Here is a 25,375-nt window from a genome sequence, read left to right on the forward strand (position 1 = left end):
TTGTAAACACTGATATGTAGTAAGGCATGTACATCAACAATTTAAAAGCTGCGCATGGTCGGAGAGCAGGAGGAACATGATGGGGACCTGAGATGTGAGACAGAAAGGACGAGCAGAGTTTTGTGTGTAAGGAGGGCAGCATGGGGCAGTCTGAACTGTGCACAATGGGCCATGGACCAGATGCAGCTCCGCATGGGGATGTGGGAAAGGAAGCCCTCTCGGAGAACAGCACTGAGGGTGGTATGGGAGACATTGTGGCTGCTGTCAGTGGCATACAGAGGATAATAGATATTTTATCAATAACTCTCACTGCTGCTAGACAGACTTCTTTAAAAGCCCAGGAAATTCTCAAGATAAAAAAAAGCCATTCAGAAACCATTAAGGTTGCTCACATGACTATTCCACAACCACATGCAAGCCAGAAAAATCCTAGTTACATCCTTAACCCTCCCTTTCAAACTATAACCATGACTAAAGCTAAGATTTTTGTCATGGTTATTTTTAGTAAAAGTCACAGACAGGTCATGGGTAATAAACAAAAATTCACAGAAGCCGTGACCTATCTGTGACTTCTGCCGCTGCGATCCATGATTTCCCCTGCTACTGTGGTGTCTGGGAACTGTGGGGTTCCCCCTCTGCTCCCATCTTTCATACCCAAGTTATTGGGCTCAATAGAGGAGTAACTGAATGAAATTCTATGGCCCGTGTTATACAGGAGATCAGACTAGACAATCTCTTCTGATTTTAGTGGATTATATGGCCCTCCACTACCTTAACATTGCCCATCTTTGGACTAGATCACTGAGCGTACAGTACATATGTAGGCTGTTATGGGAAGATCACAAATAGGTTTCAGGGCAATTGAGACAATTTGGAGGTTATTTGGCCTTCATTTTTAGATTACTTTACATTTTAGCTGCTTATTCTCTCATCTCTGCTACTTTGTCTGTCTTCTGTCACAAGCAATACTATACTAGTTAATGAATAAACATTGCTTCTTATAAAACAAATTGATGTGTTTGTTCATTGACTAGTATAGTATTGCTTGTGACATTGACATACTTTTGCCTCTACTTTTGATGATAATTTTGTAAAAACTCTTATCAAAAGTGTGGAGGAGGCATGAGCAACCAGTTCTGAAAGGATGCTCATCATGCCACAAGTGCTGTCTCTTGTGCTGTTCTGGTATCTAGTATGAAATCTGCTACTAATGCATCAGTTAATGGGGGAAAAAAGAGGAAAAGAATGTGGGCTTTAAGAAACCATAATGGGCCATATGCACTCCGGATATGGCTACAATGAGAGCTATGACAGGGATGAATCTGGCACTAGAAGAATACATTTGCCAGTTGAATTCTGCCTTTAGTTATACCCAAACAATCTGTTTCCAAGAAATCTAGGAATTAAGCCTGATGTTTTGACCACCAAGCTCTCCTGTTCCTCGTAATTAGTAGTGAGAGAACCACAAAATGTTCCTCTTAGGTCCAGATAGGTTTGTATTAAAATTAACCCATCTTGTCCATCCCAGAAAGAAACATTTATAATTCATACTCTTACATTGTTCTAAAGAGAGTAACAGTGAGTCTATCTAGTGGTTACTTTTGTGGCATTCTTAACAATAAAGAAAAAAGAAAGCGTTGATTTATTTTGCAGAGTAGAAAGAATTAAGAAGGGCTAAGGCAACATTTCAGCCACTTGAGCATTTTTTTTATTTTCTCCGTGCAAGGTAGCAGTTAAAATATAGTTCTTTGATTTTTATAGCCAATTTCTAAGTAAATTCTGAGCTCACTACCAAACCCCGTAAGCTCTGTTTGACATCTGATACAAAAACATACATAGGGCTATAGGCAAATTTCTTGAGGCAGGTAGCACATCAGAGAGTGGTAGAGGGTGTGATGGGTTGGATCACAGAAACCCCTTTGGCACTGCCCCCTGATGTGCTGAGATTACATCTGAGCCTGTTTTCCCTGGGCCAGCTTGGGACTTCAGTGCCTTGCCTGGTTTGAGCCAGACACACTTGTCTGCTACAAACACAGACCCAGGTTTGAACCACGTCCCCCAAAAGCTGCAGGCTTAACTGAAAACAGTTTAAGAAGTGCTCCTGTCTCCAGCACTCAGATACCCAACTCCCAATGGGGTCCAAACCCCAAATAAATCTGTTTTACCCTGTATAAAGCTTATACAAGGTAAACTCATAAATTGTTCACCCTCTATAACATTGATCAAGAGATATGCACAGCTGTTTGCCTCCCCCTTGTATTAATAAATACTCTGGGTTAATTAATAAGTAAAAAGTGATTTTATTAAATAAAAAAAGTAGGATTTAAGTGGTTCCAAGTAATAACAGATAAAACAAAGTGAATTACCAAGCAAAATAAAATAAAACACACAAGCCTAATACAGTAAGAAACTAAATGCAGGTAAATCTCACCCTCAGAGATGTTCCAATAAGCTTCTTTGACAGACTAGTCTCCTTCTAAGTCTGGATCCAGCAGTCACTCACACCCCTGTAGTTAGTGTTCTTTGTTCCAGTTTCTTTCAGGCATCTCCTTGGTGTGGAGAAGCTATCTCTTGAGCCAGCTGAAGACAAAATGGAGGGGTTCCCAGGAGGTTAAATAAACTTTCTTTTGTGGGTGGAAACTCCTTCCCCTCTCCTATGCAGAATCCAGCTCAAAGATGGAGTTTTGGAGTCACATGGGCAAGTCACATGTCCATGCATGACTCAGTTTTCTACAGGACGTTCCCAGGAAAGCTCTGATGTGGATTGACGTCTATCAAGGTCCATTGTTAACCAAGTACTCCCAATTACTTGAATAACTCCCTTACACTATGTTGACCAATTTGGCTTAGGTGCTTTCTACAGCAAACACTTTAAATACAAGCATAGAGCCAACACTCATAACTTCAGATATAAAAATGATACATGCATACGAATAGGATGAATACATGCAGAAGAACATAACCTTTGCAAAGGTATGTTACACGGTGTATCTAGCATAAAACATATTCAAGTTATGTCATATTTACACTCAGAAGCATATTTCTATAAAGCATTATGGGGTGCAGTGTCACAGAGGGGATAAGTCTGAGGTCTGAATCCTTGCCAATGACAGGCCAGAGTCAGCTTTGATAGCAGTCACGGCATGTGTTTCCTGTGGGAGCTGGAAGGGCTTTCATCAGCTGGGAGGGCAGGTTTGGCATTTGTTGCTGCAGGGGATGCGATGTGAAAAAGGTTGTTAGTTGTGTGGGGCAAAGTGCTTGTCACTGGCATACCAAAAAGCCCTCTGTGGGCCTCTGGATGTCACAGTGCTTGTCACTACATGTGGAGGACATGCAAATAAGATGTGATCCAATCTGGAGACTATTGAGGCAGATGAAAGATCTAGAGAGAGCATGGGGAGAGGAGGGAAGCAAATAGTCTGTTAGCTGGTATTTCTCAGTTCCGTGTCTGTTTTACTAGTAAAGGCACAAAGTCTCTTCCAGAATAAAATAACCCTGTGAAACCATGGATAAGGACGTGTGGTGGTGTTGCAAACTATGGTAGAGTGCAAATGGTCATTCATAAACACCAACCCTGGTTAAGCTGGAGCTGTGGTTGACCGTATGTATCTGGATGCTGTAGAAATAATAGCATTGTTGGAATGAAAAAAAGAACCATTAGAATGTGAAGGAAATTCTCAGCGTTCAATTATTTAAATGTAAAATTTTATCCTTTTTCTCTGGAGAAAGCCCTTGAACATGTAAACTAATATAAACAGCCCCTCTGTTCAAAGCTGGTTGCTGATTTTTTCTTAAAAAACATTGTGTCAGAAATAAACTAAGAACAGAAACAGAAGGAAAACAGCAAATAGAGGGAACAAAGGATTCAGGATCTCATCAACAGTCTACGCTTCGATCCCCCAGAGAACTTCAGCTTTGACAAATCTTCACAATGGACAGGCTGAAAGCAGTATTATTTTGCAGGATTTCAAATTGCAAAGAAACTAAGGATATATAAAAAGAAAAGGAGGACTTGTGGCACCTTAGACACTAACAAATTTATTTAAGCATAAGCTTTCATGAGCTACAGCTCATCCGATGAAGTGAGCTGTAGCGCACGAAAGCTCATGCTCAGATAAATTTGTTAGTCTCTAAGGTGCCACAAGTCCTCCTTTTCTTTATACGAATACAGACTAACACGGCTGCTACTCTGAAACCTAAGGATATATCGGTATCTTCTTTAATGTATGTTATGGGGGAGCAGGCAGAGCATATATTCAAATCCTTTGATTTTACTGAAGAGAGTCACAAAGATGATACATACTTTATACTTCCGAGAAATGCGGTTTATGAAAAAGCATGTTTTCCCCAGAGAATTCAAGCACCATGGGAATTGTTGAATATTTTATAAGTGCTCTGCATGCATTGGTTGAAAACTGTGATTTGGGGGATGCCAGACATGAAGATATCAGAGACAGGCTGGCTATTGGGTTAACAGATAAAAACCTTTCACAGCAGCTACAACTGAAGAGTTGGTGAAACAGTAAAACCTATAGAGCAACTTGAAAAACCTGAAACACAGACACTTTGAGTGTTAGAGGTCATTATCACAAAACCCCTGAGGCACGGAGAGAGAACTCCCAGGCTAAAAGGGATATATTCCAGCCTACGTGCACAAGCTGTGGAAAAAGTCATATCCCAAGAGATGAGGCATGGTACTGCCAGAGGCATACAGTGTACTACTATATGCTGAAACATGGATATTTTTCAGCTGTTTGCTACACCAAAGCAGTCAGGGCATTGACTTGCAGACAATCAAGAACCATTTTTTCTGGGATCTATCACTTGTGATGACATAGAGCCTGCCTGGAGCGTGAAATTGAATATTTGTGGCAAGACTATTGACTTTAAAATTGACTCAGGAGCTGGTGTCACAGTCATCTCAGAGGGGACTTACAATCATCTTCAACCCCTCCCAGAGCTGAAGTCACCTGACATAGGTCTGACTAGCCCTGCAGGTATTAAATTGCACGGGCCAGTTCACCACAGAAACAACTTACAAAGAGAAAATGTTTGCATTCAGAGTGCATGTGATCAAAGACAAATGACTGTCTCAGCTGTAATGGGGTAGCCATGATGGGCCTAGTGAGAAAGGTGGAAAAACGTGATGGAGAATTTGCTGATATTGGACTTTTCAAAGGAGCTCCAGTACAAATCAATGTAAGAGACAATGCCGAACCATCCAGTGTACAAACACCCCTACCAGACAGACTTTGGAAGAGTCTAGCTACAGATTTATGCAAATTCAGAGGACATCATTACCTGGTCATTGTGGACTGTTTTTCCAGGTATATAGAAATAATGTATCTGAACGACATAATGTTTCAGTGTTATCCAGAAACTGAAGTGCATTTTTGCTTACTTTGGTATTCCAGACCAACTAGTAATGGACAGTGGACCATAATTCACTGCAGCAGAATTTTGATCATATTACTAGCAGCTCACATTACCCACAAGCAAACGGAGAGGCTGAGAGCTGTACATGTACAAGCAAATCCTAAAAAAAGGAAGATCCATTCCTTGCTCTTCTGAGTTACAGATGCACACCAATAACAGCTACTGGGTATAGTCCTGCACAACTTCTGATGGGAAGACACACCAGAATTACTGTTCCAAATTTGGAAAAGAATCTTTGTCCTAAGTGGCCAGACATGAAGAAAGTAGCCAAATTGGATAAAAATGCAAAAAGATCCTATGAACACTATTGCAACTGACAACAGTCGGAGATCTGTCAGGTCTAGAACCTGGTGACCATGTTTATATCAAACTGAATGGAGAAAAAGGACAGACAACTCCATCTGTCATAAAGAAAAGGAATTCAGATCCTATGTGGTTGAGACCACCAGTGGAAAGTTCAGCAGAACCTGTCAACACTGTTCCTCAGACAGAACAATCAACAAAGCAAACTACAGATGGCGGATGAAGAACACAAAGAATATGACCCAGAGATTCCAAACTGACCACAGCCAGCTGTTGCAACTAATGGCCAGCCCAGATGACCAAGTTGTTACGTGCCCGGGTTGTGTAATTAGAAAACCAGTATAATTCAGACTCATAGATGCTGAACTTCAGAGGCAGTGTGATAGTGTAAAAGAACACATAGGGGGAGATGAAATGGAATGCTAAACTGCAGTATATGGTTCAGCCACTAGGTGACACTGTGTAAAATACCTTATTTAAGCTAACATGAGCCATACCAGGCAATAGTATTGAAGGATCTGGTGATGAACACATCTGGTGTGTTTAAGCAAGCACTGTAGCAAGTCCATATGTGGTACAGAGGAAACATAACAGTAGGTTGGAGGGCTTGTAGGGTTTTTTGTGGATGGTATTTGCCAGTTTTAGCATAATTGTATCTCTGACCCCCTTTGTAGACCGGCTCAAAGGATGCCTCCTAGGGTCTCGGTCCAATAGCCGTCACCTCTCTCTAGGCAGGGACCCACATCCTTCTCCCCCCAGACAAGGTTTTAAGTTTGCAGCCCCGCTGCAATTCACTGTGATTACCCCATCAGGTCTGGCCTCAGCTCAGCACCTGCAGTTTCACTGTTTCAGGGGCTAAAGCAGTGGTTTACAAGAGATCACACAGCCTTACATAGAGCACAGTACATTTATTTTAGGAAAAAGCATTAAAGAGAAAACTTTATAATAAAACAACAAAGGGTCCAAATGCATAATTAAGTTTACCAGAGCTCCGTCATCTTTCCTACGAAGATCCTTGCATGTTCCAGTCCTTCAAATCCTTCAGCATGTTTTTCCCCCTTGGTTAAAGATTCATGTCCATTTGCTGAATCAAAATCAGGGGCTCATCAGTCAGTTCGGGCTGACCCTTTATAACCTCAAGCTCTTTCTTTCTCTCCTGGGTCTCTTGAACATGCTCTGAACCTGTATATCAAATTCACTCTAGAGGGTGGGTCTTCTCTAGAGTTGTCTGCCTATTCCAGGACCTGCAGTAATTACATACACAGCCCAATTTTAGTTCCTGGATGGAGCTTGGTAACCTCTCCTTGACCAACCTGCATACAGTCTCTGGCTCACTGATACAGCTAAAATGATACAATAGTCTCAAGACATGGCTGGTTTCAGAGTAACAGCCATTTTAGTCTGTATTCGCAAAAAGAAAAGGAGTACTTGTGGCACCTTAGAGACTAACCAATTTATTTGAGCATAAGCTTTCATGAGCTACAGCTCACTTCATCGGATGCATACTGTGGAAAATACAGAAAATGTTCTTATACATACAAACCATGAAAAAATGGGTGTTTACCACTACAAAAGGTTTTCTCTCCCCCCACCCCACTCTCCTGCTGGTAATAGCTTATCTAAAGTGATCACTCTCCTTACAATGTGTATGACAATCAAGGTGGGCCATTTCCAGCACAAATCCAGGGTTTAACAAGAATGTCGGGGGGGGGGGGGGGAGGAAAAAACAAGGGGAAATAGGTTACCTTGCATAATGACTTAGCCACTCCCAGTCTTTATTCAAGCCTAAGTTAATTGTATCCAATTTGCAAATGAATTCCAATTCAACAGTCTCTCGCTGGAGTCTGGTTTTGAAGTTTTTCTGTTGTAATATCGCAACTTTCATGTCTGTAATCGCGTGACCAGAGAGATTGAAGTGTTCTCTGACTGGTTTATAAATGTTATAATTCATAAGACATGGCTGTTTATCATCTCTGTCATAGTATTTTGTATGAGTTTTTGTTTTTGTCTGTTTTACTGAGAACCATACAAAACAACATTTTTCCCTTAAAAGGAAATTGGTCAAGCTGAGTCCTGGTGCAAGTGGGTGGAATTTTATTATTGTTTAGTTACCAGCAGTGTGTTCAGTCCTATGGGAGAGCCAAAATTTCAGACAGTCCTCGCTTGAAGAATTTGTACTCACTGAATTCAGTGGAGCTGGATCAGGCCCTAAAAGGAGGACAAGAAAGGATTCATTTGGGAAATCCTGAGGAGGGAGTAAACTGTAGGTGTTTGAGGGGTTGGGAGGGAGGCTGGGATTTGATTGGTTTTTATTAGTACTGTAATTCATAACTTGTGGGCATCCTGAAGCAGTGAGCCTTTCGGAGGGACTGAAAGAGGAAAGAGTGGTCACAGCTTGGTTAACCAGAACTGGGAATGTTTTCTAGTCATATGCACAGCCTGGATAAGGCATGGAGGCAGTAGTGCAAGAAGAAAATGAATAAAAATCTTTGGGCAATTGGCAGTACCTGGCAAATATAAACACAATGGGAATAGGCTGTCATTACACTCACTATGATTCCTAATAGTGAGGTCCCATGTAAACCAAGGGCTGAAGTATTTAAGTGTACAGCAAACCAGGGTAATTTCTTATTGCTTTTGTGTTGTTGCCATGCCTCGAGGCACGAACGAGCACCAGGATTCCAATGTGCTGAGCACTGTACAAACACATAGCGAGTATTCCTGTCCTAAAGAGCTTACAATCTAAATAGACAAACCAGACAAAGGGTCTGAGAAAGGGATACAACATACAAGCAGGAGATTGGAAGTTGCAGCACAGAGAGATTAAGTGGCATGTCCAAGGCCAGACAGGGAGTCAGTGACAGAGCCAGAAATAGGATCCAGATTTTCTGTGTTCCAGTCCAGTCTCTTTTCTACAAAATCATCCTTGCTCCAAACGTATTGCAACAGTGACACCCTAAGAAGGTAGAGGGCTATATGCAGATTGAATGTAGCTGAAAGGGGTATGTGACTGACTGAATTTGGTGAGGATTTAATATTGTTTCAAATATAAGGTGGATTCTATATGGAATTTTCTCCCTCTCTCTGGAGTTCCATGATTATCTGTATGTCGAGCATAGAACTTTGTTTATTATGAAGTACACAGCTGTTATTGTCTACATGTTTAGTTGTAGATACGTATGCATCCCCTGTTCATTCCACCTCCCCAACCCCCACAACTTTTATCTGCCTTCTCTTTTAATAACAAAATACAAATATTTTAAGCACACAATAGACCAGTAGTTCCTTAAACAAAAAGTGCACTATAGCTCAAAGATAAGAGACCGGAAATGCAGCATTTCTTGAAAATATATTATACAATCACAACTGAATCACAATTCCTTTTCTTTCTTCTTTCTCAGTTGCTGTATGTCAGAAATGTAGGTTTGGAGGTTATGGGCCAAATTCCTCTCCTGTGTAAATACACTGACTTCAGTTGTTCAGTAGACCTGAGAGGTCTGATTGTAGATTCACCAAAGTCTCATTCAGGAGTAACTCCATTGAAGTCAAGATCATGCAAATGGTATAAATAAAACAGCACCTGGCCTAATATGCCTCAGCCATACAAAAAGGAAGTGAAAACAGGAACTTCTTGACCACTGTTCTGATATAGTTGCTGAAATAGTGTTATATTTGCAGTACTCATAAGCTGCGGCCAAGTTGTGTGACATTCTTAAAAGCAAGGACTTTTATAGAATTATTTTAATTAGTAGTATTTGCTTTCAGATTTTGAAAAGTATATTTATACAGAGCCAACAGCATGATGGGTGCTTTCCAGATCAAAACGAAGGCAGGCCCTTATCCTGAAGAGTTTCCATTATAAACAGGTGGATAGATGAGGGACAGGGAGAGGAAGCAACAAATACAAGTGACCAGGCAGTGATACTAAGCATATGTCTTGTTAGTTACATAATTGTTTCTTAACGTTTGGGAAACAGTAGGATTAATAGGTCTTGTGCAGGAAGTTGGCGGCCCTGGCAATTTGGGTGGGGGTTTTAATAAAAAAATTTTTTTTTTACTTGTTTCCTCTAGGCTTATGAAAACTTTTTAATTTTAAGACTAACTGAAATGGACTAACATCAAGAAATTGAACTGTGCACCAACATTGGGTGGTCCTGTATTAAACAGTGTGACAGTAGGTGACAGCCTTTGCCCTTGCGAACTGAAGCACAGCATCACAGAGATCTGAAGACTAGCCAGTGGCATTTTCAAGCTATAGAATAGCAAGCAATGTCCGTCTCTCGCCGGCCATCAGCAGTCAAAGATGTGTTTTAATGAGCCTGAGCTTCAAAAAGCTGTGCTCACCACTCGCAACTGTGACTGGTAGCATGAGCAGAATCCTCAAAGCTATTCACACATCAGGAAAAGTGTCCTTCAGCTCTGCATCATGAATGACTGGAAGAGCTTAGAGTGCTTCCTGTGCTGCAGAATGTAATGGATGGTGTCCAATCTGACACAGAGATCTTTATCATTGACATCCACACATTCCCCATTTGTCAGCATCGGGTGAAGGTCCATACAATTGTTCAAGAGTGTTTTCCTGTCTGCCAGCAGCTTACTAAGATCATACAACACTCCTCCCCTCCCCCCCCCCCCCCCCGCCCCGGTCTTTTCACGGTGCTTCATGTGTCCAAACCTTTCTTTGACGGACGCTCGAACACTGTCAATGAGCAAGCAAAAAAACTCTTTGAAGTTTTCTTCCAAGCTTTCCATCACCTCATCTCTGCCCTCGTAACCAAACTGTCTCTGCTTCTGATGAATACAAGTTTCCTTGACGACAGGCTCAACTCCTACATTTCCTGCCATTTCTTTGGCAGCAATGTTCTATTTTCCCGTTTGTCACTAACAACAAAAACAGCACTCCTGTTAGGAGGCTTATTCCTTCACCCACTTACTTCCCTGGTCCTTGTCTCACGAACAGAGAGCACCAATACCCAAAGTCCAAAGGTGCAAACAATTCGATGTTTATTGGGGTGAACTTCTAGCAAGCATGATTCCAGTTTCCTTCCTTAGTGTCCCCCTTCCCAGCTCTGACACCACAGAGCCTTATCTGTGTCCCTTTTCCCATTCCCTCCCTTAGCAAAACATGATTCCAATTTTCCCACCCCCATTCCCTGTTCCCATTCCCCATGCCCCTGACTTCCTGATTGACTGCAGACTATATAGTAAAACCTGAGTTCTGCTTAGCTATACCTTAACCAATCATTTTTCTGAAATTTAACTAACCAATCCTAACATATGGCCTGAATATCTATATCCTAACAACTCCGAGCCCAGTGCCCCCAAAGCCCGGCACCCCAGCTGGTCGCCTGGGTCACCTGCCCTTAAATCCGGCCCTGCTTACACACTGAGGGGGAAGAAGATGGAGCTGTAGCACAAAAAGTAACCAAAAGGAGGGTTTAAGATGATGTAACCTCCCTTGGTTGGCTTGAGCTCATAGAACTTAACTCTATAGTGATCCACTGCCACTCCTGCAAATATAACATGCAGTATTTAGTTTGCATGATATTATCCAAAACATCCACCTGTAGAGTGAGGGATATAGAGAACAGGAATTGAAAAAATAACTTGTGAATCATCAGTCTCCCAAAGGAGATGCAGTGATAGAAATCAGGCCAACTTACTCAATGGATGTGCTGAAAGACAAGACCTACAAAAGAAAGAGAGGACACATGTTCCACGACTTGGAGACGCCAAGTAGCTCCGTGTGATCATAACAAGCCTTCCCAATGTGCCAGATAAAACTGAAGTGCTGGAAGTGATCCCAAAAATTAATAATTTTTCATAGACCACGAAGGGTTTTTTATTTTTCAAAGTTGATTTTGCACAGATCTGAACCGACAAATACCATGTTCCTTTAACTCTCAATTTCCGGGCACTTGCTAGTTTATTGTGTCAGACACAACCTTAGCTGGGAGACTTCCTGTAATTAACTATAGCAATAGAACATCTTAGATTTATAAAGATCATGCCAATAAAAGCATAAGCACAATAACAGTCAACACAATCTAGGGTTCAGCATCCTTTTAGGCTGAAATATAAGGTAGAGATCCAGTCCTGATGGTCCAGAAATGGTCTCACATATTAAGCTCCTTTTTTGCTTGTATAGAATATAGATGTTTTCTTCTGGTTTCATATACAGATTTCAAAGCTCATAGCCTAAAATTATTTGTTTCCTATTAAATCATCATATATCTAACAGCTGTCCAATTGAATTTGAGATATACAGCAGTGAACCATTTTAATTCATGTTTGTTCCACTCAGTTCCTACAATCTGTACCCACAGACACAGCCTTTTCTGCCACATCCAGACCCTAGACCACAAAATAGATTGTCACTTATGCTTAGGGTGACCAGACAGTAAATGTGAAAAATTGGAACGGGGGTAGGGGGTAATAGGAGCCTATATAAGAAAAAGACCCAAAAATCGGGACTGTCCCTATAAAATCAGGACATCTGGTCACCCTACTTATGCCCCTCTACACAGCCAAATCTGTTATGTCAGGAACTGTTATAATGAGAAAAGGGACATTTTTGTGAAAAAAAAAATTGAAATCTTTTTTTATCAGTTCTTGTTCTAACACAATCATCCAATGTACAACCAAAAATAGTTTGGTCCGATGTACATTAGCAAGACCAAGCTGAGTTACAGTACATTAGGTGGAAAGGGATTAAAATGTTATATCAATCTTGTGGGCGTGATAGATTCATCTGTGTACATAGGCCCTTACACCTCACTTTGGTCTAGGGTGACCAGATGTCCCGATTTTATAGGGACAGTCCCGATTTTTGGGTCTTTTTCTTATACAGGGTCCTATTACCCCCCACCGCCTGTTCCAATTTTTCACATTTGCTGTCTGGTCACCCTACTTTAGTCTACCTCCTCTCAGGCCATATCCTTTGGCCCAAGTAAGAGCTGCAGAAGGGCCCTGTTCATAACAGAAGTGCTGTGGTTCTACTTCACAGAGCCAGAACCAGCATCCACATCCTCTCTGCACCATAAAATTATGACACATAGAAGCCCCAGTTTGCAGAAGCTTTGGAGGGAACGATTACTACTCAGATTCACCAGCCAAACTTCTTTGCAGAGGGGGAACAAAACAAAGGTCAAGGGTATTGCAAAATCCTTCCTCCCTGCCTCCAGTTCTTACTGACTTCCCTTGTACGCCGTCTATTTATGTGGGCTGTACACTGGAGAGAAGACTAAGATCTTAGAGGGGCAGACACTCTAATGTCCCACAGAATACCGTCAGACAGCGCTTTCCAAAATACCCAAGAGGGAGTGTCACTTTCACTATCTCAACATAAAGTTGGACCTTATTATGAAGCAGTAAAGTTACAACAGGTAATATACAGTGATGTTTCCCCTATAACTGCAATAGTACATGTGCATTGAACAATAAATGCTGCGAGCTAGCTGGACTCTTGAGCTCCCGAGTAAAAAAAAAGAATTAATACAGTTTCAGTGTTGCCTTTCTAAGATCATGTCACTTGTTGTCTACGCTGACAGCGCTTTTCCCTGAGGAATTGAGAGGCTCAGGGAGTCAGCATGACCTGGTCTTTTCAAGAAAAGTAAGGCCAATTTTCCTTAGTCTTAATAGACCATATACAGCCATTACTCCTTCATGTTTTATGAATGCTAAAGGTATTGTAGCCGCCAAAAGGTAGTGGTCTCCCTGGTTTGTTGCTTCTCAAATACTCTCTGACACCTTTCCTTTGGGACCAATGGGCCCTGGGTTCCTGATAATTGGTGCGTCCACACTGTGGCTGCGTATACCGATAATTTATCCCAGAGATCACAGGAATGTTAATCAACTAAGGGTATGTCTACTCTACGAAATTAGGTCGAATTTATAGAAGTCGGTTTTTTAGAAATCGGTTTTATATATTCGAGTGTGTGTGTCCCCCCACAGAAAATGCTCTAAGTGCATTAAGTGCATTAACTCGGCGGTGTGCTTCCACAGTACCGAGGCTAGAGTCGACTTCCAGAGAGTTGCACTGTGGGTAGCTTTCCCACAGTTCCTGCAGTCTCCGCTGCCCATTGGAATTCTGGGTTGAGATCCCAATGCCTGATGGGGCTAAAACATTGTCGCGGGTGGTTCTGGGTACATATCATCAGGCCCCCATTCCCTCCCTCCCTCCGTGAAAGCAGCAGCAGACAATAATTTCGTGCCTTTTTTCTTGAGTTACCTGTGCAGACGCCATACCACGGCAAGCATGGAGCCCGCTCAGATAACCGTCACTGTATGTCTCCTGGGTGCTGGCAGACGTGGTACTGCATTGCTACACAGCAGCAGCAACCCATTGCCTTGTGGCAGCAGACGGTCCAGTAGGACTGGTAGCCATCATCGTCATGTCCAAGATGCTCCTGGTCGCCTCTGTGAGGTCAATCAGGAGCGCCTGGGCAGACATGGGCGCAGGGACTAAATTTGGAGTGACTTGACCAGGTCATTCTCTTTAGTCCTGCAGTCAGTCCTATTGAACCATCTTATGGTGAGCAGGCAGGTGATACGGATTGCTAGCAGTCCTATTGTACCATCTTCTGCCGGGCAGGCAAGAGATGAGGATGGCTAGCAGTCCTATTGTACCATCTTCTGCCGAGCAGCCATGAGATGTGGATGGCTTGCAGTCCTTCTGCACCATCTGCTGCCAGCCAAAGATGTAAAAGATAGATGGAGTGGATCAAAACAAGAAATAGACCAGATTTGTTTTGTACTCATTTGCCTCTCCCCTCGCCCGTCTAGGGGACTCATTCCTCTAGGTCACACTGCAGTCACTCACAGAGAAGGTGCAGCGAGGTAAATCTAGCCATGTATCAATCAGAGGCCAGACCAACCTCCTTGTTCAAATAAGAACAATTACTTAGGTGCACCATTTCTTATTGGAACCCTCCATGAAGTCCTGCCTGAAATACTCCTTGATGTAAAGCCACCCCCTTTGTTGATTTTAATTCCCTGTAAGCCAACCCTGTAAGCCATGTCGTCAGTCGCCCCTCCCTCCATCAGAGCAATGGCAGACAATCGTTCCGCGCCTTTTTTCTGTGCGGACACCATACCAAGGCAAGCATGGAGGCCGCTCAGCTCACTTTGGCAATTAGGAGCACATTAAACACCACACGCATTATCCAGCAGCATATGCAGCACCAGAACCTGGCAGAGGGATACCGGGCGAAGAGGCAACGTCATCGCAGTCACATGAGTGATCAGGACATGGACACAGATTTCTCTGAAAGCATGGGCCCTGCCAATGCATGCATCATGGTGCTAATGGGGCAGGTTCATGCAGTAGAATGCCGATTCTGTGCTCAGGAAACAAGCACAGGCTGGTGGGACCGCATAGTGTTGCAGGCCTGGGACGATTCCCAGTGGCTACGAAACTTTCGCATGCGTAAGGGCACTTTCATAGAACTTTGTGACTTTCTTTCCCCTGCCCTGAGGCGCATGAATACCAAGATGAGAGCAGCCCTCACAGTTGAGAAGCGAGTGGCGATAGCCCTGTGAACGCTTGCAACGCCAGACAGCTACCGGTCAGTTGGGAATCAATTTGGAGTGGGCAAATCTACTGTTGGGGCTGCTGTGATGCAAGTAGCCCACGCAATCAAAGATCTGCTGATATCAAGGGTAGTGACCCTGGGAAATGTGCAGGTCATAGTGGATGGCTTTGCTGCAATGGGATTCCCTAACTGTGGTGGGGCCATAGACGGAACCCGTATCCCTATCTTGGCACCAGAGCACCAAGCCGGCGAATACATAAACCACAAGGGGTACTTTTCAATAGTGCTGCAAGTTCTGGTGGATCACAAGGGACGTTTCACCAACATCAACGTGGGATGGCCGGGAAAGGTACATGACGCTCGCATCTTCAGGTACTCTGGTCTGTTTCAAAAGCTGCAGGAAGGGACTTTATTCCCAGACCAGAAAATAACCACTGGGGACGTTGAAATGCCTATAGTTATCCTTGGGGACCCAGCCTACCCCTTAATGCCATGGCTTATGAAGCCGTACACAGGCAGCCTGGACAGTAGTCAGGAGCTGTTCAACTACAGGCTGAGCAAGTGCAGAATGGTGGTAGAATGTGCATTTGGATGTTTAAAGGTGCGCTGGCGCAGTTTACTGACTCGCTTAGACCTCAGCAAAACCAATAATCCCACTGTTATTACTGCTTGCTGTGCGCTCCACAATATCTGTGACAGTAAGGGAGGAGACGTTTATGGCGGGGTGGGAGGTTGAGGCAAATCGCCTGGCTGCTGGTTACGCGCAGCCAGACACCAGGGCGGTTAGAAGAGCACAGGAGGGCGCGGTACGCATCAGAGAAGCTTTGAAAACCAGTTTCATGACTGGACAGGCTACGGTGTGAAAGTTCTGTTTGTTTCTCCTTGATGAAACCCCCTGACCCTTGGTTCACTCTACTTCCCTGTAAGCTAACCACCCTCCCCTCCTCCCTTCGATCACCGCTTGCAGAGGCAATAAAGTCATTGTTGCTTCACATTCATGCATTCTTTATTCATTCATCACACAAATAGGGGGATGACTACCAAGGTAGCCCAGGACGGGTGGTGGAGGAGGGAAGGAAAATGCCACACAGCACTTTAAAAGTTTACAACTTTAAAATTTATTGAATGCCAGCCTTCTGTTTTTTGGGCAATCCTCTGTGGTGGAGTGGCTGGTTGGCCGGAGGCCCCCCCACCGCGTTCTTGGGCATCTGGGTGTGGAGGCTATGGAACTTGGAGAGGAGGGTCGTTGGTTACACAGGGGCTGTAGCGGCAGTCTGTGCTCCAGCTGCCTTTGCTGCAGCTCAACCATACACTGGAGCATACTGGTTTGGTCCTCCAGCAGCCTCAGCATTGAATCCTGCCTCCTCTCATCACGCTGCCGCCACATTTGAGCTTCAGCCCTCTCTTCAGCCCACCACTTACTCTCTTCAGCCCGCCACCTCTCCTCCCGGTCATTTTGTGCTTTTCTGCACTCTGACATTATTTGCCTCCACGCATTCGTCTGTGCTCTGTCAGTGTGGGAGGACAGCATGAGCTCAAAGAACATTTCATCACGAGTACGTTTTTTTTTCTTTCTGATCTTCACTAGCCTCTGGGAAGGAGAAGATCCTGTGATCATTGAAACACATGCAGCTGGTGGAGAAAAAAAAAGGGACAGCGGTATTTCAAAAGACACATTTTATAAAACAATGGCTACACTCTTTCAGGGTAAACCTTGCTGTTAACATTACATACATAGCACATGTGCTTTCGTTACAAGATCACATTTTGCCTCCCCCCCACCGCGTGGCTACCCCCTCAACCCTCCCTCCTGCCCGTGGCTAATAGCGGGAAACATTTCTGTTCAGCCACAGGCAAACAGCCTAGGAGGAACGGGCACCTCTCAGTGTCCCCTGAAGAAAAGCACCCTATTTCAACCAGGTGACCATGAATGATATCTCACTCTCCTGAGGATAACACAGAGAGATAAAGAACGGATGTTGTTTGAACGCCAGCAAATATACACTGCAATATATACAATGATTCCCGAGTACACGCTACTGGCCTGGAGTGATAAAGTGTCCTACCATGGTGGATGGAATAAGGCTGCCCTCCCCAGAAACCTTTTGCAAAGGCTTTGGGAGTTCATCCAGGAGAGCCATGAATGCCAGGGCAAATTAAGCCTTTCACATGCTTGCTTTTAAACCATGTATAGTATTTTAAAAGGTACACTCACCGGAGGTCCCTTCTCCGCCTGCCAGGTGCAGGAGGCAGCCTTGGGTGGGTTCGGGGGGTACTGGCTCCAGGTCCAGGGTGAGAAACAGTTCCTGGCTGTCGGAAAAACCGGTTTCTTCGCTTGCTTGCTGTGAGCTATCTACAACCTCATCATCATCATCATCATCTTCTTCGTCCCCAAAACCTGCTTCCGTGTTGCCTCCATCTCCATTGAAGGAGTCAAACAACATGGCTGGGGTAGTGGTGGCTGAACCCCCTAAAATGGCATGCAGCTCATCATAGAAGCGGCATGTTTGGGGCTCTGACCCGGAGCGGCCGTTCGCCTCTCTGGTTTTCTGGTAGGCTTGCCTCAGCTCTTTAAGTTTCACGCGGCACTGCTTCAGGTCCCTGTTATGGCCTCTGTCCTTCATGCCCTGGGAGATTTTCACAAAGGTTTTGGCATTTCGAAAACTGGAACAGAGGTCTGATAGAACGGATTCCTCTCCCCAAACAGCGATCAGATCCCGTACCTCCCGTTCGGTCCATGCTGGAGCTCTTTTGCGATTCTGGGACTCCATCATGGTCACCTCTGCTGATGAGCTCTGCATGGTCACCTGCAGCTTGCCATGCTGGCCAAACAGGAAATTGAAATTCAAAAGTTCGCGGTTCTTTTCCTGTCTACCTGGCCAGTGCATCTGAGTTGAGAGTGCTGTCCAGAGCAGTCACAATGGAGCACTCTGGGATAGCTTCTGGAGGCCAATACCATCGAATTGTGTCCACAGTACCCCAAATTCGACCCGACAAGGCCGATTTAAGCGCTAATCCACTTGTCAGGGGTGGAGTAAGGAAATCGATTTTAAGAGCCCTTTAAGTCGAAAAAAAGGGCTTCATCGTGTGGACGCGTGCAGGTTTACATTGATTTAACACTGCTAAATTCGACCTAAAGTCCTAGTGTAGACCAGGGCTAAGATAGTAAATCAAACCCACATAAGAATAATAAGCATTTATTTCCAAAAACAGGAAAAGGGGTAACTAAGGAAGGGGAGGGGAAGAGGAGAAAGACTTAGGGATGGTGACTAAACAGGTCAGATATCTGGGTGTGCAGCTCAGTGGTGATGGCCACCACCTTGTGCAAAGTCCTAGTTCGAGGGGCCTGGGTCAGTCCTTGGCCTGAGCCATAATGACTTAAATCAAATCAACAAAAGATGGAGTCCATAAACATAACACTGAGTCAGCAAGCCCTCGCCCTCCAGAGCTTTCATCTTCCGCTCCCATCCCGTGTACTCCGGAAAGTTCCAAATCTCTCAGAGACAATCTGGTGCTAGTTCCCCTGGCCATCTGGCAACGAGCTGTTGCTCCATTGAAGTCCCAAGCTCTTCTGCGCCCTCGTCTTCTTTCTCATTCTTTATACTCAGGCTTGCTCTCATCAGCTACAGCAGCTGAGGATGTCTCTTTTCAGAGCTGACATTTCTCACAGCTAAGCCCACTTGAGCGTGGTTGCTGTGTAGAGGCAGGGAGGGTTCTAAACCCCTTCCTACCTGTGTTTTGTGGAGGGGTTGTAGACCACTTCACAGCAATTTACATCAAATTCAATAGACATAGAGCTTGCAGGTCTGAGTGAAGAATTTGGTTTAATTGGAGGCAGAAATGCTGAGGAAGGATGGTCCAGTGTTAAGAGCAGTAGGCTGAGATGCGAAGAACCTCATTTTTATTCCCTGCTGAGCCACAGACTTTCCTTGTGACTTTAGCCAGACCTTAGCCTATGTGACCTTAGTCAATTCACTTAGTCTCCACTCCTGGCTCCAGTTGTGGTTCCAGCCTCAGCCCCCTTACCCCTGTCCACATCCCCCCACCCTCCTGGAGCCACAGCCTGGTCCTGGCCACAGCTCTGGGGAGAGGGGGCACGCACAGGGGTAAGAGGGGTGTGAAGTAAAAAGTTTGGGGACCACTGGCTTTCAGTCCCCCGTCCCCCCACACAAACACACACTGTAAAAAGTGTTACAGCACCACTGCATTGGGCTGAAAATTAGACATACTTTTGCAGATGACATGGGCACACAAATGGGCTACACAATTCTAGATTACATACACAGAGGCATCAGCAAACAGGAAAGTAATAGTACCATTCTATAAGTTTCTTGGGCAAAAACACCTAGAATATTGTATTAAATTCTGGACACAACATTTCCATAGTTTCACAGAGTTTAACGCCAGAAGGGACCGAATCTGACCACCTGTATATCATAGACCTTAACATATCTCCAAGTGACTCCTGTATTGAGCCAATTAACTTATGCTTGGCTAAAGCATATCTTCCAGAAAGGCAGCCTGTCATGGTTTGAGGTTAGAGAATTCTGCCACTTCCTTTGGTACTTTGTTCCAATGGGTAATCGCCCTCACTGTTAGAAATTTGTGCCTGATCTCTAATTTGTATTTGGCTTTGGCTTCCAGCCATTGGTTCTTGTTCTGCCTTTTTCTGCTAGATTAAAGATCCCTTTAGTGCCCTGTATTTTCTCCTCCCAGGGTACTTATACACTGTCACCAAGTCACCTCTCAACCACCTTTTTGATAAGCTAAACAGATTGCGCTCTTGAAGGGTCTCACAGTGAGGCGTTTTTTCCAGCCCTCAAATCATTTGGGGGGCTTCTCTCTGCACCCTCGCCAACTTTTCAACATCCTTTATAAATGTGGATATCAAACTGTACTCAATATTCTAATATCTCACCTATGCCCTACCAAGAAGTAAAATCACTTCCCTATTCCCACTGATTGGTCCCCTGAAGGATATTGACAAATTGAAGGGAGTTCAAGTAACAAAAATATCAGCGGGCTGGAATGATGTCATGAGAAGAAAGTATTATGGCCCCAGTTCAGCAAAACATTTAAGCATGTCCTTAGTTATAAATACATGCAAAAGTCAATCCCCATCCAACAAAGCACTTAGGTTACAGTTAAACATGTTTAGTTGCTTTGCTGATTCAGGCAACAAGAGCCAAATAAATGGAACTTGACTAAGAAATGGCTATAGAAGGAAGGGAAAATAACAGGTGACAAATAATTGGAGGTTGTTAACACCAGCAATGGAGAGTAATCCAATTCATGCGATATATTAAGTTAGAACTAGTGGTAATGGGGTGACATTAAGAAAAGGACAATTGAGGCTGAACATCAGGAAGAACTTCCCAACAGCAAGATGTTTCAGGCTGTGGAATAGTTTCCCGTGGTAAGTAACGGACCTATGTGTGTATGTATTTCAATGGTATATCCTTGGCTCACAGGGTCTCTAAAAGGACTGCAGACTGTTTTGATGGCAGCAGATGCAACCTTAGGAAACATCCCAAAGTTTCAATTTTGCGAACGCTTCCAATTTTAACATTTTGCTCTCCAGAACCAGAGCAATTGTCCCCATAAATCCCTTTATCATTACGCTATATTGACAGGCTGTGATTGGCAATGTATTTAGCCTTCTAAACCGAAACAAAAATTAGTCTTGCAAAGTCCTGTACTGCCTGTGGTTTGGCACGTTGCCAATAAGCTGACACTGCTCATTTAGGTCTATATTTGCATCTGGCGCCTGAGGAGGTGGTCTGGGCACTGGAGACACACAGAGGGATACTTCTCCTGAGGCTATGGAGCAGAGGTGGAGTCATTCTGCAGGAGCTGCTTCAGCCATTATGCTGCAGAAACCACCTCCACCCTAATATTTCTCCTCTGTGAAAGAATAGGTGGACCTTCATAACAGCAAATTCTCCAGATCCGACCTGCTTTTGCCTGGCCCCCACTTACCTCCTGCACGGTGGTGCACAAGGAGCCATCACAGGGCTGAGAATCACAAAACAAAGTTGGCTAATACCCATGCCTAGTTCAGTGTATTTCCTTCTTTTTAACCATGACGGCTTGTTTCTCATCCACCCTTTGTCCTATATCTGTTATCTGCCTAAGAATACCTTTGCATTCTTTAGAGTTATAAAAGCACTAGAGAAAACACTTATTAGCAAACAGGTTGTTATGTGCTGTCATGGGAAAAGAATGTCCACCGTATGAACCTTCAAATGTAGAGGGTTAAGTGGTAAAATATAATCAAGGAGATAGCAACAGCAATTCCTAAGATGGACATCATATGAATTCTGGGTTGACAAGAAATTGTAAAGAGACAAGGTGGATGAGGTAATAGCTTTTATTGGACCAACTTCTGTTGATAAGAGAGACAAGCTTTGAAGCTTACAGATTTGAAGAAGAGCTCTGTGTAAGCTCAAAAGCTTGTCTCTTTCACCAACAGAAGTTGGTCCGATAAAAGATATCACCTCACCCACCTTGTCTCTCTAATTCTCTAGGACCAACACAGCTACTGTTCGGGGAGATTTTGGCAAACCAGTAAAGTGCCTAAACCACTATCGCTTGTTGCTAACAGTAGTCAAGTTAGCAGGCCATACTGAACCATTCTTGCTTATTGCTAAAAGTAGGACTATATGCAGAGGTCTCAGCATAACCAAGACAGGAGGGGAGGAGCTTTTGGGTGCCATAGATGGGGCAGCTTGACCCCGCGCCCTTCCTGCTAAGCATGTTGAAATTGCTGATGCATGTATTTTAGAAAAACAAGATATCTGTCTATACGTGCCCCTAGGAATGTTTATCAGGGCCCAAAGGCATGGACACTCTGAAAGAAAAAAAAAATCTCTGGTTAATTGGCAATCATAAGGTGTTTGACCTTTTAACCCTGCTTGCTTAGCAAGTTTTGTTTAAGGGATATGTCATTGTATTACTAATGTATAAATAAGGGGGTAAAGTTTGAGGTAATTGGACTTCTCAGGAGGGGCTCTTCAGGGACACTCCCTCTGGACGCATCTTGGTCCCCACTGGCAGACGGAAGCCTGGCCAGCAGAAGTCTGTTACGGTGCCACTCGAAAGCCACGCTCAGCTTCGGTAATTATTGAGAGTTGGGGATGTTTTACTAACCTGTTGCGGACGTGTGTAAGTGCTTGAGACTAAGTAAAGTTTAGCTTTAAGTGAAAGCACTCTTGTGTTGTCCTGTTTGTGCCAGCCATCTGTCGGTCGGACGGCCGTGTCTCCCCTGATTTATTTCCTAACACCACCTCACACAGAGTAAACTTTACCAGGAGTTTGGGTTAAAAGAACCCCGGTTAACACTACAACAGCACAGCAAACAAGAAATTGTAAGTCATATAAAACTACGGAAGTCTCTGATTATCCTTTTGCAATGGATCCAATCTAGCTTAAATACAGTGATTAGTGAAAGAATTGCGCAATGAAAATGTAATGATTGGTGTATGTTGCCAAAGTTGCATGGGGTTGTAAGGACTCCACTCTGTGGTCACAGAGACTTTGTGGTTGGCAAGTGTATCATGCAGACCCTACAGTCAACAGCAGTGATAGGACTCAGAAGGACTTTCAGCTTCAAAAACATAGACAATTTTCTAATTGAGCTAAAAGAGAGTGGTTAGTTAACCTGTGTTCATCGTATTATAGCTTACACGGTCAGTAGGCTAGTGCCTAGAATGTGATATGATCACATGTACTTGAGCAGATCTTCTATTCTCTCCAACCAAGGGCACTAATGCACACTTGTCATTACATCACAGGTTGTAGCCAACAGCCTCCTATTACAGTCAATGAAAGTCCTGTGGCTAAAATGTTGTGCAACACTTACAATTTTGCTCCTGTTTATATACTTTGTTTTTTTCTGTGGCAAGGTCCTGTATTGCTGCTTCTGGAGACTGAAGCTTTCTGTCCACAGAAGAGATACATCTCAGTCTGCAGCAGTCCAAGCTTCCTCAATCTGCTCCCTCTGTGTGTGCTTCAGCCCTGACCTGGAGGTGAGAAGGAAGCTCATTTTCTGTGTCCACTGCCTTCTGGTTTCTCTGCCAACAAGGGTGCCATTTATGATGAGGGTTTGTTGTTGTGGACACCAGTCCACTTTCAGTTGCATTGATATCACCTGTTCATTTCACAGAGGCCGCTGAACAGCCATCAGGTGGCAGCACCTATCTGTCACCACTGACCTGACCTTGTCTGCGCGGCAAAGTGTGCGAGAGCGGTGCGATTTGTAAAGCAATCTAACATGTTGCACGCAACATTAACTTGGGCAAGGTACCTTTTAGAGCAGTGATACTCAGACTGTGGCTTGCAAGCTGCAAGGGGCTCTTTAATGTGTCTCCTGCGGCTCTTTGCAGCACAGGATATTAAAACACAGTGCAATTTAATTATTAACCAATCAGGATGCTTTTACTATGTTATTAACCAATTAAGTTATGAACTTGCTCAAGTTATTATCTTATTTGTTCTGAGAATAATATATAATACATATAAACTAAATATTTCCCTGTCATACTATTGAAATATGTAAATGTAAATATAGTATATGAAACAATGAATTCACACTTTGGTGGCACTTTTGGGTAATGTTGATCGCTAATTTGGCTCCTGAACCACTGAGGTGTGAGTGTCACTGTTTTAGAGTATGTCTGCACTGTAATAGCAAATCCATGGCACAGCCCTGGCTGACCCCCATCATCTGCCTCAGCCTCAAGAGGCTCAGGCTGCAGGACTATGAATTGCAATGTAGACATTTGGGCTGGAGCTGGAGCCTGGAATCTGGGACCCTGGGTGAAGAGAGGCAGCGGTGCTGGAATAATTTGTATAGTAGGGTGCTGAGAGCCATTGAACCAAACTATAAACCCTGCATATGATGGAAACCACTTCAAGCCAGGTGGTATGGAAGCACCCCCAGCACTCCTGCTTCGAGCACCTATGGAGGGAGGGTCTCAGAGTCCAGGCTTCAGCCTCAGCCCAAGCATCTGCACTGCTATTTGTAGTCCTGCAGCCTAAACCCTGCAAACCCAAGTCAACTGACCCAGGATCTGAGACTCAGTGCCGATGGGTTTTTTATCACAGTGCAGATGTACTCTTAGAGTGTGCCAGTAGGGTCTACACAGGGCACATTAGTGCACTTTACAAATCACACTCATCTAGTGTGCTTTGCCAGTGTTGCATAGACAACACCCAGCTTTCAACTAGTGACTTAGTGATGAAGAGTTCTCCACCTGCTCTCTGTCCTTTGAGCCATCTTGTCCCCTAGCTGTTTTAACTCTTTGTTTCTCCAAGGGAAGCTGAGAAGATCACCTCCCTGTAGATACACCTAAGGTCTTGGCTTTTAAACTGTTATAAATGCATCCAGAAAGACCACCTTTCCAATACAGAAGTTCATCAAGCATTCCAGAAGAAAATGCTATTTCTACATATGCTGATTCAGCACAGCTGGGGACATGAAGCAACAGGCCTTTGTTTTTGATTATGAAAGACTATTATGCTCCACATTGTGTTCAGGTGGGCCTGGTGCAAGTTCCTGTGTCAGGAAAATTCCTTTAATTTGAAGGAATTGTGTTGTAATGTTCAATATTTCCTGTTTTGAAGTTGTAAAAATAACATGCGATACAATCAACTTCCAATTCCTCAAGTCCTACAAAAACTCATCATGTGTAAGTAGTTGCACAGTATAAAGAATCTGAATCAGAAAAAACAATAACCACATCCTAAGTATTGGCAGCTTTTTCAAAACTTTTCAGAGCATTAGATAGCAGCAGTCACAGGCTAAAAAGCAGTTTAAAAGGCCTGACCCAAATCCCAAGGATATCTTCATTCTGCACCTGATTGAAAGCCCACTGAAATCAACAGAAAAGTTTTGTTAGGCTTTGGCATAGGCCCTTAATGAGAACTACATTTCAGATTCATTTTCTAAATCAAATCGTACAAGCCGTATAGATGATAGGAGAGGACAGAATGCTCTGAAGCAGATAATCACACGCTGAAGGCAAAGAAAGAGAGAGAAAGAAAGAAAGAAACAAAGAAAGGTCTCCATTTGTATACAAGCAATATGTTCTATTGGATTTCAC

General features: G+C 43.8%; 1 protein-coding gene across 3 annotated transcripts in view; it reads left to right on the plus strand.

The window, feature by feature from the left end:
- CYSLTR1 (cysteinyl leukotriene receptor 1) overlaps positions 1–25,375 on the plus strand; it is a 292,327-nt gene that overhangs the window by 193,482 nt on the left and 73,470 nt on the right. For all 3 annotated transcript variants that reach the window (XM_075132449.1, XM_075132450.1, XM_075132451.1), the window contains one exon: positions 23,177–23,299. The gene's annotated coding sequence lies outside the window, so the exon portion shown is untranslated. The remainder of the gene's footprint in view (positions 1–23,176; positions 23,300–25,375) is intronic.

This window comes from Caretta caretta, chromosome 9 (assembly GCF_965140235.1).
Source record: "Caretta caretta isolate rCarCar2 chromosome 9, rCarCar1.hap1, whole genome shotgun sequence".
NCBI lineage: Eukaryota > Metazoa > Chordata > Testudines > Cheloniidae > Caretta > Caretta caretta.